The sequence below is a fragment of the Corvus kubaryi genome, unplaced genomic scaffold (genome assembly GCF_017639235.1).
Source record: "Corvus kubaryi isolate FWS band 111438036 unplaced genomic scaffold, C.kubaryi_AGA036_p1.0 136, whole genome shotgun sequence".
In the NCBI taxonomy this organism is placed as follows: Eukaryota; Metazoa; Chordata; class Aves; order Passeriformes; family Corvidae; genus Corvus; species Corvus kubaryi.
Window position 1 is genome coordinate 12,048,703 of NW_024580670.1, and position 9,423 is coordinate 12,058,125.

The window sequence follows — 9,423 nt, forward strand, 5'->3', positions numbered from 1 at the left end:
CCAAAAACTAAATCTGGCCCCATGCAAGGCTTCTTCAAACACCACTTGTTAGGCATGAAATCATGGCTCAGTAAAAAAGCCCACTCTCGCTGCCACACATGGGCTGCCTCTTGCCCAGCTGTGGTGGCAGTCACAGGAAAGGGACAGGTGTGAACTTACCATCTTCCTCCAAAGGAGAATGTGCCAGGTGAGCAGGCTGCAGGACATCACAGGGAAGGCCACAAATGGCAGGGACAGGAGCATTTCATGGGGCTGGCAGCAGGTCCAAGCTGTGTTGGAGGTTTTCTACCCAGGGTGTTGCAGTGCCCTGTGGGCACAGCGCTTGCCGGCCCAAGCGCACTGGCACTCGCCATGCTGAGCCCAGCTGCTGCCCACCCCTGCTCAACCTCTGTGTCCTTTCCAGTGCACCAGCCCATGCATCCGCAGGAATCCAGACAAGTCCTCGTCGCTGGCAACAAAGTGCTCACAGCAAACAACCAACACAAGGCTCCTGTAACCCACAGCTCCGACACCAGCACGTCCCACCCTGCACCCTGTGGCTGGGCTTGATTTGTGAGCTGTCCAGGCACAGGCTTTGCTGAGACCCTTGAGTCAATCCAGTGTATTTTAGCCCAACATAAATAACATGACCCTCAGACAGCCCCTCCAGAGGGGCTGCACCTGGCAGAGTCTCTTCCTGTCCCAAAGGTGATTCCCAAAGGACTATTGGCTCATGCCCCAGCCAGACCCCTTCAGGTTCCAGGCACTGTGAGTTGTGCAAAAGATGACTTTTGTCCCCAGTAATAGGAGTCTGAGTGAGGGAGAGGGAGGGGAGAGGTGCCCCCCTGCCCTTTCTCCCCAGAGCAGGAGGCTGTGACTGCAGAGCTGCAATTCCAGGTGACACATGGCATCTCTGAGGCTGCACCATTGATGGGGCATGAGATGGTGGCTGACATATAATCCCCATGCAGACACCCTTATGAAGGGGCTGCAGCAGCTTTTCACTCATCCCTGAGGTCAGCAAAAACCAACATTTAAGATAATTTTCTAAACCTTGCTCTGGAGGGAGAACAGCTTTGGGGCTTTTCATTTCAGGTATGAAAAATGTAATTATGGATAATGATGCCTCTTGCTAACCCAAGCAAGAAACCTTTCTGTGTTCATGGCTGGTCCCTGTGCCCTAAAGTAAAAGAGGGTTTCTGCTTTCATTACAAAACATATTTGTATTTCAACCTGAAAGGCTCTCTCATCTGGGAGCTCTCTAGTGGCCAGCACTCTCTCCTGCATCTGGTGTTACTTAGCCAGCAATTTTTCTTCTGTGTTGCCTGGGGGCCAAAAATACTCCCCAAAAGGCAAAACACGAGTTAAAATTGTTAAGAGAACAAAACTCTGTTAGAACGTTTTATTGGAGTCTGGGGAAATTACTTCTAAAATACATACACATAATATTAGCAGCAATAATAGAGTTTTTAAAAGTTCACTGTAAAAGTAATGATGTTTCAGATGGGAGCCAGCATTTCAAACCCATCTGTATGGAGATGACATCAGACACACAGCTTATGTTTCCACTTTCGGTGGTGTGAAAGAAAATAGGCTGCTGCACGTACTTACCTTTAGCTAGTGTGTTTGCTAAACTTGGACAGTTTGGTTCGGTATCTGCTTGAACTCAGAAAGCTTCACTTTCACAGAATGCAAAAACTGGGGTTTTTTCATTTACAGGCTTCTCAGCTTGTATCAAAAACCACCCCTCTCAATCCTCACTGAGTTCTGTCACTATGACACTTAAATCCACTATTCTATTTAAATTTTTATAAGGTAACAAATTAATTTAGGGCATGGTGAATGCAAGATCTGTCGCAGCAGACATCTCACAGTGTTCCATCACAAATGTTTAGGCTCACCTGCTTGAAATCAACCTTCCGTTTTCCCCGACAGTTCAGTGAGGGGTGGCAGTACCAGGGTGGGCAGTATGGAGCTGCGCTGCGACCCTGCCCTCCCCCTGGGGCAAGGCAGCTCCAGCACTCCGGCCACAGCCTTTCCTGGTGCCGGGTAAGCAGATGCATTAAATGCTGGCGACTTCCCAGCTGAAAATAGAGAGGGTGGGTTATCCCACGTGCATCTCTTGTGAGCAGGAGCCAGGTCTCATTTCTCACCTGCCCATGACAGGAACCCAGTGCGCTGTGGGCAGTTGTGGGGACAATTCAAGGAGGTGCAGTCCCCGCTGATTTGGACCTGCCCAGGATGCACTGGGTCCAAGCACATTATACATTGCTTTTACTTAAGGATACTTGCCACTGATGGCATTTTCTGCCGGGAATGGGAACTCCTGAGGACTGTTCCCATCTGCAGAAAGATGCCATTGCCTGCACTACAGAGACAGGCATTGAGGAGGGGATCTGCTGGCATGCGCACTCTAAAGTCAGTCTGAGATTTCCACATCTTAAAAAAAGGGTAAAAAATCTAAGTGATAAGAACAGAACAATGAAATCTGAGCAAACAGCTCTAATGGATGTTTCCTACTTTCTTAAGCTCCCTCCTATGTTTATAAATGAAAGAGAAACATCCAGAGATTTCTAGTATGAGATCTCATTTCTTTTTTAATCAGAAATGCCCTGAATACTTCTCAGTTTCTGTTTTCAGATGTTGCCTTCTCACAGAAATGACCACCTAAAGCATTCATCTTTTTTTTAAAAAAATACATCTTTTCATTTAAAAATTACATTGGGATTTCATTCTTATTCCAGTTCTATGTTTTTTCTTTTTTTTTGACATGAGTACAAGCATTTTTCTAAACTTAAAGAAGCCTTCCTCAGAGGGGGGTGGAGATATGAAATGTTTTTAAGAGGTAGTTTTCTTTGATTTCCAAAGAATTTGATTCCAGTGCTAGAAATCTGCAGAAAATAATCCCAGTGAGAGGAATAACCAAGAGCCAGGTTATTCCTGAGGCTCTGAGACCCTTTCAAGTTGGTCTGAAAACCTCATTGTTAATCAAAATAATTGCATGAGAACCAATCAGGAAATCCTGAAACATTCAGAATGAAACCTTGTCATTACAAATTCACCATCATGGCTAAAAAACAGATTATCTCTGTCAAAAGCTGTGGGAAAGTTTGCTTTGTAGCAGTAGGGGCAGAAGTAAATATTTGCCCAATCTGTTTTGTTTATCCTAAAAACATATATACATGTGCAGAGCTTCAATTAAACACTATTTTCTTTTCCCCCATGTGTACATCATTTGAACTGCCCATGTGAGGAGCTTTTAAAGCATCTCTCCCAGGAGTCAGGGAGATGGCTCTGTGCCAGCGCCTTACTCAGACCATTACGCCATGGCAGAGCAGGTCGGATTGCTTTGAATTTTAAGCCTCATTTCTTTGGTCTCACCTCTGAGTCCATTTAAACAGAGCTGGCCCCTTGCTGTAATTTAAAGCAATCTAAAGCAGATGCACAAAGTGCCACTGAAAACATACCCACAGACGTGTTGGTTTTGCTGGTAAATGCCACAACTTCCCAAGGCTGGTGCTCACAGGGAGCAGGAGCAGGGGGAAGGGGTTCGGGTGTGGACAGGGTCTGTTTCACCAACATGCTGATTCCCCAAGTTACTCTATTTAAACCACTTTAAAAATTGCATATTTTCTCAAGGAAGAGTAGTGCTGGGGATGTCTGAGCTGGTGGAAGAACTTGACGGGACACCAGGACAGATCAAAACAGCTGTTTTACTGCCCTGTGGGAGTCACGAGCCCCTCCTGTACCTACCCCAGAACCTTCCATGCTGACACTGCTTTTGCAACGACACAGTCAGAGATACAGATGCGAAAGGTCTCCGGTCTGGGCTCTCCTTTGCAACAGCTGTTTGCAAAATTAGTGGTACACTTTGTTTTGAAAATGAGGTCCACACTTATAAACATGCCATTTAAAAATGCAGTCATGAAAAAAAAAAAAAAAGAAAAGGCAAAGAATAAAAATAAAAAAATTCCAGCCAGTGGTTGAACCCTCTGAATCCTTTCCCCTGCGGCAACAGTGTTCAAACAGGTGAACAGGGAAGAAAAACAAAGGCTGGAAAAAGAACAAATGGTCACCACATTTAAAAACACCTGCTGGAAGTGACTGCAGCAAAAAATAGTTCAGAACATTTTGGAAAACACCTGAATGATGCCCATAATCTACTGCTGCTGCTGAGGGGGCTGGAGACCTAACTGCACCCTGGGACCCCACTGGAGCATCCACTGATTCCACTGGCAACACGTAAGTGCAACAATCCTCTGTGAGGTATTAAGAGCATTTCAAAGTCTCTTCTTGCATGGAACAACTCACAGCAAAACAAAAGTACAGCTGATTTTGTCCAGATTTAGCAAGCCTTAGATCTTTATCATCTCAGGGGATCAGGGTCTTGGTGCTTCTCCCACTCAAGTCATTGGGAATGCTGCCACAGGCTCCAGACAGCAACCAGACCTTATCCTACAGGCTGCCCTGTCGAGCTGACACCTTTTCATTTCCCAGCACCTATGGCAGCCATAGATTTCCCAGAGCTGGGCAGTCTCCAGGCAGAGCAGTGGGACAGACACCAGCCTCCCACAGCTGCACAGGCAGGCGATGATGCTCGATCACGATGGCTGCAGGTCCCTCTGAGCTCAACCCCCAGACCTGCTGCTAAACCAACCTGTGCTGGGATCCTTGTGGTGGAGGATGAGCTGGAGGGGCCACCTGGATGCCCTCAGCCCTCCAGGCCTGGACCTGTGGTTGGGGCTTCTCTTCCCCAGCCATGGGTCAGCAGTGCAGGTGAGAGATGTGTTCTAGGAATTATGAAAATCTGGCATTTTGGCCCTGCTCTCCCTCCAGGTTCTTGCAGTGCAGTGAGGGGTTGTCTCACCCCAGAGGGCTGCAGCCAGGACTGCACACAAATTTGCACGTAAGCACCACCACTTCCATGTGAGGAAGACAACTGGTTTGACACAGTGCCCTATTTCAGAGTAAGAACTGGTTGCAGCTACGGGCTGGTCCCCTGCATGGCTGGATTTAATTTTCAACCCATTTCTGTAGGATGTAGCAACAAACCTTTGTAACATCATTGAAACAGACACATCCTGTGGTCATCCCCTAGCAGGACCATCACTTCTGGTGTCTTGCGGTTGTCCTGTGCAGGGTCAGGAGCTGGACCCAGTGAGTCCCTTCCAAGTTGTGATACTCTATGATCCTCTGACCAGGAGCATTTCCAGCTACCCACCCTCCTGTGCTGCAGCACCTCACTGCCATCAGAAGTCACTGCTGGTGACCCAACAAAGCTGAATGACAGCTCTGACCGGCTGTTTATGCCTTCACATACACAGACATGGGTCTGCCCTAGGCAAACAGGCAGAGCAGGCACTGCTGCCAGCCAGGCACCTTTGTCATCCCAGCCCTTGGAAAAAATAGAGAAACACAGAGGAAGTCAAGGACACCTTAAGAGAGGAAGAGAAAAACAATGGGGAGCTATGCTGGGAGGGAAAGAGGCCAAGGAGCAGGATTATAGATGAATAACATGTGCAGTGTAATTAATCTAGATTAGTTTTTATTTTATAGCATTAACAGCCCGCAGTCGCAGCATGCGGTAATCTGGTCCCGCGAGTTCCCAGCCTTCGCAGGGCTGGGCCGGATCGCTGGGAGAGCTCCAGGCAGAGCATCAGCGTGCAGGAAGCGGTGCCGGTGACTCACCGGCTGCATGCTTGCTTGGAGACTAATGAACTAATACCGGCACTCCGGCCCTTTCCACGGCCCCCTTCCATTAATCTTCGGGTTAAAAAGTGCAGCAGTCGCTCAAGAGGGAAATTCCCACAGAGCAGAAGGATTTGTGCCGGGAGCCCCCTGTGCTGACCTCCTTGGCAGCCTTGCAGAGCCGAAAGTCCGACTCCTCCGCCCCAGCAGCCGCGCTCGGGAGCCGCTGGGATTTACGGCTCTTCCTCCGCGGGAGGCTGCGCGTCCCACAGCGCCTGCCCGTGCAGCGGGCTCGGGATGCGGCTCATGCCTCGGGCATTAAATGCAGAAGCAGGGTCTCGCCCTGCTGCTGGGCAGCTCACACCCATATCTTTGTTCCTCTAAAAGGTTCCCCTTGGCATTTTTGTGTAGATTTCACCTTCTGCAATAGCAAGTTGCCCATCTGAAGTGCTCACAGCCATCCTCGCCTCCCTCCCAGCCTCCCCCCGCTCCCAAACTCTGGAGAGTAGGGGTTTTGCTTTCCCTAGGTTACAAATGGCCACATGCTGTCCTATTACCAACAGGCACTACCCCTAAAGGGCCCACGTGTCAGTTGTGGCTGGAGATGTATTAGAGCTTTCCCAATTTCAAAAAAGTGAAGCACAGCTAAAAATTGTTTCTTAAAACTCCTGAGATAGAAGAGCTGCACAATGCCACAAACAGCAGGAGAGCAGGGGATGGTAGAGACAGACTCTCCTGGAGAAAGATGTGCGACAGAATTTGATCTGTGCTTCCCTTTTCATCCAGGACAGTCTGTATTTAACATTGTATCATCACGTGGAAAACAACTGAATTATTCCAGGGGTGGCAGAGACCTGCAACCGCAGTCTTGGGGAATGGGACAACCAGTACAGTTGGGGACTGGGGGTCCAGTTACCACACAGCTACTTTACTCCATCCTTTGTCTTTATTTTATATTTGCATTTCTTCAATAGAATAGAATACAACTTATTTTACATAATGTATACAAACTATATCACAGTGCTTTACAGAGAAAAGCATGAATTACATGGTGAAAACTTGGGAGAAAAATGACAAGGTCCTCTGCACTGCCAAGCCTCCTCTTTCTTCCTGATTCCAGAAGACCTACCGGGACACCCTCAATCTAGTGGGAAACTCCCACCTGACTAATTACTGGCCCCAAGGTGAGTTTGGCTCATCACTACTGTGCTCTCCCTTCTCTAGAGCACTGGCAGGGGTGGTATCCCAAAGAGCTGTCACATTTAACCCCTTTGTTCTTATCTCCTTTTTCTCACAAGACAAGCAGCAGCTCTTTCTTTTGAGCAACATAATTACTCTCAAAGTAATTAATGGAAACTCAGGGAAACCCCCCATCATTCTTTTCTCCCAGGATGAGCTATTTTTTCCAGAGCACATGGGTGGCCCCAGATAAACCACTGGGTTTAGCAATGCTGTTTGCTGCATTTATGAAAGCAGTAAATCCATCACAACTCCACAGTAACAGCTCCAGGGTGGGATGCAGACCCGGCTCCTCCAACAGTCTCTTTGTAGCTGCTTTATGAACACAGCAAGCAAAAAGCACTCACAACCATCATTCATGGTATTACAGGATACTGTAAGTGACATTGGATAGATGACTGCCAGGTCTCTGAGACCTAGGAATGAGAGTACTCACAACGGGAAATGGGAAGTTTTTGGAGGCTGGGAGAGAGTGGGATTGTGGACAACAGGAGCTGAGGGTCACACATACAACAGGGACATGACAAGGACAGACAGAGAGAGACTGACCTTAATGCTAGATGAAAAGTTTTCAGGTGGATCCCCAAAGTGATCCCTGTAGGAATCCTGAACACAACACACACATCTGTGAATAAATACACATGTAGCAACAAAAGGAAGGAACTGGCCATGGCTTCCCTCAGGCCCTGAGCTACTGCAGAACATCACATTGTGAAACAGGGCACTGTTTTAACACATACTTTTAATGAGTAATAAGAATAATAAACCACCCATTTTCCATTCTCTAACCTAATGGAATAAATGTAGAAATTCCCAGCATTTGTACAACAATGTCATGTCCAGAATGATCAGGATCCCTTTCTGCAGCAGTAAAATGGAACACACTCATGGCAGAGCTGATGACAATGGGCAGAAAAAGAGCAAAGGCAGACGCGTAGGAGTAAGTTTCCCTACAACACTTAAAATAGAAACATAGGTCAAATATACATTTGATGAGTAGGAAAAAGTGAACAAGAAACCAAAGTTTTCCTAACTTCATAGTCCATTTCCTCTTCTAATCCCTTTCATTCCAGATCCACATCAATGAATCAGAATTTGACCTAAAAACTTTGCAGCAGGAGAATTAGCCAAATGCTTGAATTAAATATTTCTTATAAAAATCTGTTTCCTTTTCTTAACAGCAAATTTTCCAACTGCGAAGAGTTTGAGGCCCACAGGCTTTCTAAATTTGGAGAACTAGACATTTCTCTCTTATATCCCATCCCTCACAACTTGGAAAAGATACAGCTTTACACATCGAATTATTTTCCAGGAGAAACTCAGCAGGATATTTGCTGAGCAGGAGGGATTCTCTACATCTAAATGATACTTGAACAATCTCTTAATTTCTGGCCACACATCCTGTAGCCATTGAAACCACTTTGAGTATGATGCGACTCTGCTGGCCCTGGTGGCTGTTGTTTGGCATTCCATGACTTGCTCCTGACCAGGACCTGGTGTGTCTGCTGGGGCTCTCCTAGCCCAGTGGCCAAGGGACAAACCTACCTTGGCTTCACTGCAAGCTCAAGTGCTATCGTGAGGTCACTCCAGCAGAAAAAATTAAATACCTCAGACCCTGCCTACATAACTGCACTTACCTAGAAAGTCCCAAAACAACCTGATCAAAAAAACCCCATGTCCCTCTCAATTTTATAATGTATTGATATGTAGTTATAATCTCTGGAGCAGAGCAGCTTTGGCTTGTTGAGCACACATGAATGAATCCTGTGCAATGGCCTAGCTCACAAAATAAACACATTGCCAGATCACACAGGGCCATGCTGGCACAGGCAGGTGAACCACAGCCTACAAAGCTTTCACGAAGTGACTAAGGCTTAGGGGATAGGACTGGGTCCTATCTGACTGATTTTGCTTTTAATCAGTGGAGGTACACAAGCTTTTATCTCTACTGATAAAGTTTGGGCATGAGGCACAAGTGATAAAGATGGCAACTGTAATCTCAAACACTAAAATAACAAAGGGTTTATTAAATGAGTACTGGCTGGTCCATGTGAAGCTTCTTTTCCAGAGAAGGATACGACTATAATTAAAAAACATTTAAAGTCTAAATAGGATTTGGTTACTATGTTAAGGTCCTATGTTCTTAGTCCATCCGTCATCACTCTTGGCTCAGCTTTCAGCTGCAACCATTTTTCAGACCATGGAAAGGAGGTTGTATCTTCCCTACAAGCAAGCAGAAGACCATCAAGCTTAACTAACGATGGAAGCTTTGCCTGTGGGAAATATAATAATTTAAGTTTCCATCTTGGTGGCATAACTGGAATATCTAAGTAATGGCGTGAGTGTTTTCTTGGACTAGTTTTAAGATTACTGCATAAAAGGAAACACTTTGAAGTTCAGGCAAAAATCAGAACTGGTAACTGGTGGTTTTATATCCTGCTGGGCCTTTCAGAAGCCATGGACATACATTTAGAACACCAATTAGGTCAAGCTTTTCTGTTGTTCCCAAGACATGTA